This window comes from Chrysochloris asiatica, unplaced genomic scaffold (assembly GCF_000296735.1).
Source record: "Chrysochloris asiatica unplaced genomic scaffold, ChrAsi1.0 scaffold00411, whole genome shotgun sequence".
NCBI classification, from domain to species: Eukaryota; Metazoa; Chordata; class Mammalia; order Afrosoricida; family Chrysochloridae; genus Chrysochloris; species Chrysochloris asiatica.
The window spans coordinates 905,350-915,772 of NW_006408929.1; the positions used below are offsets into that span (position 1 = coordinate 905,350).

Sequence of the window (10,423 nt, forward strand, 5' to 3'; positions counted from 1 at the left end):
AGCAAAATGATGTATTTGACAAGTTCAATCTTTTCTCCATTTATCTTCATATTATTTATTGGTACAGTAGTGAAGATTTTTATTTTCTTTACACTGAGGTACAACCCATACCCAAGGCTGTGATCTTTGATTTTCATCAGAAAGTATTTTAAGCCCTCTTCGTTTCAGCAAACAAGATTGTGTCATTTGCATATCACAGATTGTTAATGCGTCTTCCCCCTATCCTGATGCCACATTCATCGTCATATAATTCAGCTTCTCATATTATATACTCAGAATACAGACTAAAGAAGTATGGTAAAATAATACAACCCTGGCACACACCTTTACTAATTTTAAAACATTTGGTTCTGGTTTAAATCTGTTCGAACAATTGCCTCTTGGTCTATGTACAGGTTCCTTATGAGCACATTTAAGTGTATCAGAATACTCACTCTCTACAATGTTGATCAAAGCTTGTCATGTTCCTCACAATTGAAAGCCTTTACATAGTCAATGAAGCACAGGTAAATATCTTTCTGGTATTCTCTGCTTACAGACACGATCTATCTGACATCAGCAATGAGATCCATAGTTCTGCTTCCATTTCTGAATGCAACTTGAACCTCTGACAGTTCTCTGTCAATGTACTATTGCATCCATTTTTGAATTATCTTTAGCAAAATTTTACTTGCATGTGATATTAATGTTATTTTCTGATGATTTCCGCATTCTGTTGGGTCACCTCTCTTTGGAGTGGATGCAGATATGGATCTCTTCCAGTAAGTTGGCCAGGTAGCTGTCTTCCAAATATCTTGGTATAGATGAGTGAGTGCATCCAGTGCTGTATCCATTTGTCGAAAGATTTCAATTTGTATTCCATAAATTCCCAGAGATTTGTTCTTTGTCAATGCTTTCAGTGCACCTTGGACTTCTTCCTTCAGTGACATTGGCTTGTTATCATATGGTACTTCTTGAAATGGTTGAATATCAATTATTTATTTTTGGTACAGTGACTATGTATTCCTTTCATCTTGTTGTGATGCTTCCTGCATCATTCAATATTTTGATGAAAGACTCCTTTAGTATTTCAAGTTGAAGCTTGAATTTTTCTTTGGTTCCTTCAGCTTGAGAAGTACTAAGCATGTTCTTCCCTTTTGGCTTTCTAACTCCAGGCCTTTGCACAGTTGCTTATAATAGTTGACTTTGTCTTCTCCAGTTTTCCTTAGAAATTTTCTGTTCATCTCTTTTATCTCATTTCTCCCATTTACTTTAGCATCGCTACACTGGAAAACAAGTTTCAGAATATCTTCTAACACCCATTGTGGTCTTTTCCTTCTTTCGTTTCATCATAATTACCTTTTACTTTCTTTCTGTATAATATTATTGCTGTCATTCCACAACTCTTCTGGTATTTGGTCATTAGTGTCTAATGCATTAAGTCTGTTCTTCAGATGATCTCTAAATTCAGGTGGAAACTGAACAGTGATGGAATTGAACAAATACAATGTGATATATTCATTCAATAACAACAACAACAACAATTATATTTTTGTTTATTAATACTGATAGATATTTAAACTTGATATTTAGTGAGAAAGTGCAAGTTGAACACTTGTTGTTGTTAAGTGTCGTTGAGTCGATTTTGACCCATAGCGACCCTGTATAGGGTTTACAAGGAGCAGCTGGTGAGCTTGAACCACCGACCTTGCAATTCAAATGACTTTGCAGGCTGACTCATTTGTACACAGCGCCACACCAGAACTCCAATTTGAACACTAGGATATATCAAAATAATTTTTTAAAAAATTTTGATAAATAATATAAACATATCAGTAGATATTACTGATGTTAAGTGCTTTTGAGTTGGTCTGACTCATTGTCCTCATGTACAGCAGAACAAAACACTGCTGGATCCTGTGCCATCCACACAAGAGTTGCTATGTTTGAGCCCATTGTTATTTTATTTGTTTGTTTTGGGCACATTATTGCAGATCCTGTGCCAGTTCATTTCCACAAGCCTCTTCTTTTTGTTCTGCCTACTATCTACTTTACCAAGCATAATATGCTTCTCCCAATACATAGTGAATAAAAATACTAATAAGCTTAAGTGAAAATGTAGAAATGGATTACATAGATGCACATTAATTCTATGACTATTGTTGTTAAGTGCTGTGGAGTCGGTTCCAACTCATAGCGACCTTCTATAGGGTTTCCAAGGCTTTTAAATCTTTGCAGGAGTAGAAAGCCTCATCTTTTTCCAGTCGAGCAACTAGCAGGCTGAAACTGTGGAACATATGGTTCGCATTTTGGTGCTTATCTTTTGGAACCACCACACTCCCCCCACCCCCCCAATTCCATTATTTTTTGTTGTTGTATGCTGTGGAGTCGTTCTGACTCATAGCAACCCTGTATAGGGTTTCTGCGGCTGTAAACCTTTACGGGAGCAGAAAGCCTCATCTTTCTCCCGCGAACAGCTAGTAGTTTTGAACTGCTGACCTTGAGGTTCACAGCCTGATTCATAATCACTACGCTATAGAAGATACTTAATAAGCTAGAAGGGAAAGGGCATGAGGATAAGGGGGTAAAACGAAGAAAAGTCCTATCTGTACTCCTAATGTTTTGTGGCAGTAAATGATTGAAAATTAAAGTGTTTTTGCTGCATACATATGCACACACCCACTCATAGAAAAAAGAAAACTAACCCAATTATTCACAAGAATTTTAATTAATTGATAGTTATGGCTAAAAATATCAAGTATTTTGAAGCAACTGAAGGGAAGGATTGGTAAGAACATTAAGACTTGTTATCTTCATTTGCATTATTATATTACTTTCTGAATGAAAATACATATTTTAGTCTACTTGATAAATTGGACTTTATATTTGTTGTCTTTGTGGTTGTTCAAATTCAGCATTTGGATCCCAAAGCATATTAAACTTTCATTTGATCTTAGTGTAGAAATTTTGTTAAAATTTTGTAACCTTGGGAAACCAGTCTTTGCAGAGATGCAGAAACTAGGACAAACATTGAGAATAGGTACTGCTTGGCAACAACTATGGAAACTGTTAACCAGATGAACAAAAGTTTAAGAAACTGGAGCCACACAGAATTTCAGGGTTTGAATAGATAATCAAAGAGTTAAGAAATTGACAATGTAAGATTGTGAATACCTGAGGAATTATACATATAAAGTGGTGGTCCTGGTGTGGTGCTGTGGGTTAATGTGCTGGATTGCAAAGTCAGTTTGAACTGCAAGGTTGTTGGTTCAAGCTCACCAGCTGCTCCTCAGAAACCCTATATAGGATCACTATGGGTTGGAATTGACGCAAGGGCCCTTAACAACAACAACAACATAATGAAATCTAACATCAAATTAAACAATAAATGAGAAATCTGTTCAAGAGACAATCACAAGTGTTATTATAAAGAACCAAATAAGACATAAGAGCACCGGTAGGACTGTGGAGTAAACACTGGATTGCTGCCTACAAGGTAGGCAGTTTAGGCCCACTACCTTGAGAAAGATGAGGCTTTCTGTTCCTGTAAAGATTTAAAGACTTGGAAACCTTATACAGGGTTGGTACGAGTCAGAATCAACTCAATGGCAAGGGTTTGTACAGAGTAGGACATACATACTCTGATTTAATGTGAGGTGCTTACCTTTGCTTCCTGCAGGATTTGATAAGTGAAAGGAGAGTTCTTGTAGACAGATTCTGACCCCAAGTTTATTCAAACATAGTTCTTAGATACTTTTTAAGATCTGGGCTTAAGATCATTCCTAGGCATGATATTTTTGAAGTTTACTTTAGGACTGTAATGGTCAGCTAATTTGGAAAACCTCCAAGACTAATAACAACCTTCTAAATTCTAAAGGTTAGCCATTCTTCAAGTCATAGATTTGAAAAGGTCAAATCAGTAATTACATCATTTCAGTAGTCTTCCTCCCAGTGTTTGTTAGTTTAAGAGTCAGATTCTATCTTTCTTGGGCAAGAACTTCTTGAAATATTCTAACATTGACAAACATTGTGAAATTGACCGTTGACACAGATGGAGAAACAATGAAACTTACTGCAATGGGGCAAGGTGTATGCTAACAGTAAACACAGACTTAATTTCTTTTTCAGATTCCTGTTCCTGCATATGACTTGGCCCCTAAAAAGAATAAATTTTGAGGTTATAACCAGCTATCTTTGATAATTCATCTATTTTAAAAATCAATGAAAATAATGGACTTGTTATATAATGGCCAGTCAATCATATAGGAGAAACATGATGAAATGTAGAGTTACACAATTTAGTTTTCAACATTTTATCAACAGATCTTATAAATCACAGCTTTGCTTTTTAACTCTTTTATTCATATTTACCAGTTATCTGCTAAAAGTAAATAAGCAAACAGTGGGTTGAATGCATATCCTTTTTATGATGAGTATTTGGAGGATCTTTGCTACAAGTGTACACACACATTGAAAATACAAATTTTAAAAATCAAATACAAAAACATGTAACAAAAATAAATACATTGAAATGTTTAAAAATGGCATTTTGACATAACTGGTGGTAGTGTGTTATGTATCTGGGCAGCTAACTATAAAGTCAGCAGCAACTCCTCGGGAGACAAAGTAGGTTTTCTGAACATGTAAAGATTTACAACCTCGGAAACCCCATGCACAGTCACTGTGAGTCAGACTAACTCACTGGCACACCACCACCACCACCACCACCATGTTCATTAACCAAACACATTTGATAACTCTTTCACCATTAGGAAAAGATAACAAGACACTTTGATTCCAATTCAATACTCATTCCAGTTTTTCTTTTTTTAAAAAAAATATATTTTGTTATTGAAATGATGTATATGTTTGTTCCACATTTTATTTATCCATTCATTTGTTAATAGACATTTAGACTTTTTTCCATGTTTTGATTATTATTAATAGTGAAGCCATGAACATTGGTATACAAGTATCTGCTTAAGTCTCTGCTTTCACAATTTTAGGCATTATGATGCAGTGAATTACTTCGCTATGATTCTTAAAGTCATAGTATATATCTAGGAAGACAATTGCTTGGTCTAATAATAGTTCTGTTTTAAGTTTTGAGCAACTGCCATACTGTTTTCCAGCAAGGGCTGTTCCATTTTGCATTTCCACCAGCAATGGACAAGGGTTCCGATTTCCCTATATCATTACCAACATTTATTATCTGCTATTTTCTATGTTATTGTTGTTTTTAATGGTAACCATTCTAATTGGAGTGAAATGGTATTTCATAGTTGTTTTGATTTGCCTCTCTCTGATGACTAATGATATTGAGAAAAATAGAACTCTGTAATAAATTATGAGCCATAATAGCTTTAATCAAAATAATTTTACCTGTCTGGGAAAAATATCATAGCAGAGATGCACCAGAAGCCAACAAACAGAGTAGTCAGCTGTATCTCCAAATTTATACATTATTATTGCTGTTGTTAAGTGCCGCGGAGTCAGTTCCAACTTATATTGACGCTATGTAAGGTTTTTCTGAGGAGCGATGGGTGAGTTTGAACTTCTGGCCTTTCAGTTCAAACCAACTTTGTGGTATGGTGCATTATCTTGCAGTGCCACACCAAATATGAAGTTCTTTTACATTTCTAAAAATGAAACTGTAGATTTGATGGCTAGGGAACCCAAGTTCTATTGTGTTGGCCTGAACATGACAAATGCTTCTCCAGGTCTTCCCCAAGAAAGACAAACTCTGGTTGATAACCTCCCTTGATGGAAGAATGTCAATGATACTAAATTGTTTTAATATTGGATATTCACAACTTTATTTCCTAAAACATGATTTGAATCCAGACTTCTGACTTCCTGCTTTCATCACAATCCAAATTTGATCTGTGTTCGGTCCCTTTCTGAGTTGATGGTTGAGTAGTTTATGTTAATTTGTGTTGGTTTCTTCTGGAAGACAAAAATAAAATAATTTCTTAAACAAAGAGAAGAAGGGAGTGGAAAGGAGTAAGATTCTAGGGAAAAAATGTGTGTGAAAAGAGGTGAAAAACTGCCAAATAGTGTGTGATTCCTGGGTGGTACAAGTGGTTAAGAGCTGAACTTGTGGAACTGTTGGCAGTTTGACTGCCTCCCCTGCCCAAGGAGTCCTTTCAGACAACAGGCCTGATGATCTGTGTCTGTAAGGTCACAATCTTTACTTACTCTAAACATATGGGATGAGCCAAACCCAATTCAACAGCATCTAACAACAACAATGTGAAATGTCTAGAATAGGCAAATTGATTAATGCTTTTCCCAGCGAGGTAGGAAGGGGAAGTGGGGAGGTCTTGCTTAAGGAGTTTTGAATTTCTGTTGTTGTTGTTGTTGAGTGCTGTGGAGTCGGTTCTGACTCATAGCGACCCTGTATAGCATTTCCAAGGAGTGGTTGCTGAGCTTGAACCACTGTCCTTGTAGTTCAAACCAAGTTTGCAGTCCAGCGCATTAAGCATCACACCAGTTAAAATGGATAAAATAATTTGACAGCAGGTCATGGTAGCACAACATGGGCAATTCAATTAATGTTACTAAATTGTACATGTAAAAATGGTTGAAATAACAAATGTTGTGTTTTATACATTTCCAAGAAATTTTGATAGTTTCTTAAGTGTTGGACATGAGGCACAAGTAAAAGTGGATTACAAGATAAAGAGCCATTTTTCTGTACTAAGGAGTCCTAACTGAAGCAGCAAGTACCTTATGCATGAAATATCTTTGAGCCAAATAGATATGATACACAGAACTTCTTAGGACATCAAAAGAATATTGATTATCTTTGTCATCACAACCATAGCCAAAAAAAAATATAACTGGAATAATTCATATATGCCTTAACCATTTTATTAAAGATTATATTATAAATGAATAAACATGAGAAGTAAACATTTATTTTTAATTGAATAGCTGTATTAAATAATAGGCTGTATAATCTCTTTTCTTTCTTTGGATCTTAGGCAATTTTATGGTGATTCTCCCTTCATAAAATTGATTTTTAAATATGAGTTGTTGTTGTTGTTGTTAAATGCCATCGAGTCGGTTCCGACCCATAGCGACCCTGTACAGGGTTTCCGAGGGTGTAAATCTTTACGGGAGTAGAAAGCTTCATCTTTCTCCCACGGAGCGGCTGGTAGTTTCGAACCGCTGACCTTAAGGTAAACACTATAAAAATATTCCTCTTGTATTAAAAATTAGCTATTTGTGTGTTTTATTAATAGAAACTATATTTTTGAAAAATTATTGGAATGTTCACATAAATTTTCTCAGCATACAGATTGAATAAATATGGTTAAGGGATACAATGCTTGTTCACACCTGTCATGAATTAAAACCACTCAGTATCCCCATGTTCTGTTCTAATAATTGCCTTAGTCTATGTGCAGGTTCCTCATAAGCACAAGTAAGTGTCTGGAATTCCCATCCTTCTCAATCTAACTTGTTATAATCTACACAGTCGAATATCTTTGAATAGTCAATAAAACACAAGTAAACATCTTTCTGGTATTCTCTGATTTCAAGCCAAGATCCATCTGATACCAGCAGTTATTTCTGTCCTTCCACATCCTCTTCTGAATCCAGCTTGAATTTCTGGATGCTGTATGTTGATGCATTGCTGCAACTGTTTTTGAATTATCTTCAGCAAAAATTTGTTTGCATGTGATACTAATGATATTGTTTGATTATTTTCCCATTCCATTTGGTCATCTTCCTTTGTAATGGGTACAAATAAGGATCTCTTCTAATTGGCACAGTAGTTGTTTCCAAATTTCTTGGCATTGAATAGTAAACACCTCCACGTGTATTGTCACCATTCATGTTGTTGAAAAGTATTTGCAATGAATGAGTCATTGGGCTTCAAAATTCTGTCATGCGGTCTACAACATATTTTCCATCTACTTATCCTTCCTTTTTGTTTCCAACGTTCACATTCCAACCACTAATAATTATCAGTGTATCTTGATTATATATTTGATCAGTTTCAGACTGAAGAAGTAGTTAGAAATCTACAATGTCATCATCACTAGCTTTAGTGGTTAGTGTAAAAGTTTGAAAAATAGTATTATTAACTGGTCTTCCTTGTAGGCATCTGCATATATTATCCATTCACAAACAGCATTGTATTTCAAGATAGATATTAAAATGCTATTTTTGAAAATAAATTTTACACCATTCCTCTTCAATTTGTCATTCCCAACATAATAAACCATATGACTGTCCTATTCAAAATGGCCAAAACATGTTTCCTGTGTCTCTGTAGGATAAACACTGAATTGTGAACCACAAGGTTGTCAGTTTGAGTCCACTGGCCACTCCACGGGAGAAATATGAGGCTTTCTTCGCCTGCAAAGACTTGTTGCCTCAGAAACCCTACATAGGGTCACTATGAGTTGGAACCAACTTGACGGCCCTTAACAACAATGCCTAAGATATTGATCTTTCTGCATTCATTGTCATTTTTGATGACTTACAGTTTTCCTAGATTTACGCTTCTTCTCATGTTTTGATTATTAATGGATGTTTGCAGTTCTTTCTCATTATTATTTTTGAATTGTACTCTATCAGCAAATGAAGGTCCTGAAAACTTTACTTCATCTAAATCATTAATCTAAGTTCTACTTTGAGGAGGCAGCTCTTCCTGGCTTTTATTTTGAGTGTCTTCCAATTTGAGGGGATCATCTTCTGGCACTGTGTCAGACAATGTTCTCCTGCTATTCATAAGGTTTCCAGTGGCTAACCCTTCAGAAGTGGGCCACCTCTCCATCTTCCTAGGCTACTGAAACCGGTGACCCTGTGATATTTAAAACATTGGTGGCATAACTTCCCACATCACAGCAACACTTAAGGCACCACAGTAGGCCAAACTAACAGTATTAACTTTTAGCATTTACGAACAATAGCTCCTGCCTTCTCCTGATGTTGTTAAAATTCTGTTGTGCCTTGATAACTGGAAATACATTTGGTTTGTATAATTCATTTGTGCTTAGAATTTCAGAACCTTTGAACTGCATATATCACAAGAGATCCTTTGTCCTAGTCTTCAAAATCTAGGAAGTTCACTTCAAATAATCTTATTTTTAAGTTGTATTGGGACGTTTTAGTTCTGAAGTTAAATCTTGAGACTTTTTTGTCTGTGGGTCTTTTTGTTTCTGTTTCTTACTCTCTTGTTTTCATGTGTAAAGAAGGATCAGGACCATGTTGTCTTACATTATAACATTCTCTTTTTAGTAATTGTGTACATATATGAAGATAATTTTTGAATCCCTTCTCACCATTTTCTTTCTTTCCATTTCTTTAAACTTTTTATTTTAAATTGAGTGAAGGTTTATAGAACAGATCATCAGTTCCACATTCAACAAGTCATACATTTCATGTCATTACAGCTATTTCAATCTCTTCATGTATCATCAGTTAACAGTATTTACCTGTCTTCATTTTAACTGTTGTACTCCTCCTTGTGTCTTCCAATAGCTTCATCTTTCCTGTGCCATCCTCCCTCTGTTGTACATTGTCTTCCCTATCACACAGATAGCATGTGTCAGCAAGGTCAGTGGTTCATGCTCACCAGCCACTCCTTGGAAACTCTATTCAGGGCTCCTATGGATCAGAACCCATGCAACAGCACTTAACAACAACAACCCTCTACCAGTGAATAATTTTTGTATGTTTTGTTTGCTTGTTTGTTTGCTGTAAAAGGAAGCTTTATTGTTTTCATTTGGTCCATGGCTTGGGGGAAGAGGGGCTCCAGGGCGTTGACTATGCTGCCTCTGTGGCTGGAGAGCAAGGTTCAGGCAGAAGGTCTGAGGAGAGCAGGGGAAGGCTGAAAGGCCCTTCACAGGTTGTGGGCTCCACAGGCTCTTCCTAATCGTGCTTGAGAGTGAGCCTCTCAAAATGATATTCATCCAGCCCTTCCTGGGGACCGGCCATCCTACAGAAGTTGGTCAAATGGTCAACCATCTTCTTGATAATTTTCACCTCCTCGTCGAGGAAATGGTTCTCTAGAAAATCACAGAGGTGGGGGTCAGTGTGGGTAGCACCCACAGCGTGCAGCTCCAGAAGAGACTGGTTCAGATTCTTCTCCAGGGCCAGGGTGGCTTCCATGGTGTCCATGGTTCTTCCCCACTCATCTTGGGACAACTTCTGCATGTCCTGGAAGAGTGCACAACCACCACGTTGGTTTTGCAGTTTCAAGAGATACTCAGCACCCTTGCACTTCTCCTTCGCCAATCACGGAAGAAGTGTCCCACACCTTACATAGCCACATCATCACAATAGAAATAGAAGCCCAGAAGGAGGTAGATGTAAGAGTCCTGCAGATGCAGATTAACCAGATGGTTGACGCCGGTCTCTGCTTCAGTGGAATAATTCTGACAGGTCTGAGAGTTCATGGATAGTCACAGATTTGGAGCTAACCACA

At 36.6% G+C, this 10,423-nt stretch overlaps 1 protein-coding gene and 1 pseudogene across 1 annotated transcript in view; one reads left to right on the plus strand and one right to left on the minus strand.

Moving 5' to 3' along the window:
• LOC102840069 overlaps nucleotides 1-10,116 on the minus strand; it is a 23,989-nt pseudogene extending 13,873 nt beyond the window's left edge.
• Nucleotides 1-10,423, plus strand: part of CAMK4 (calcium/calmodulin-dependent protein kinase IV) — a 410,640-nt gene that overhangs the window by 175,474 nt on the left and 224,743 nt on the right. The window lies entirely within an intron of this gene.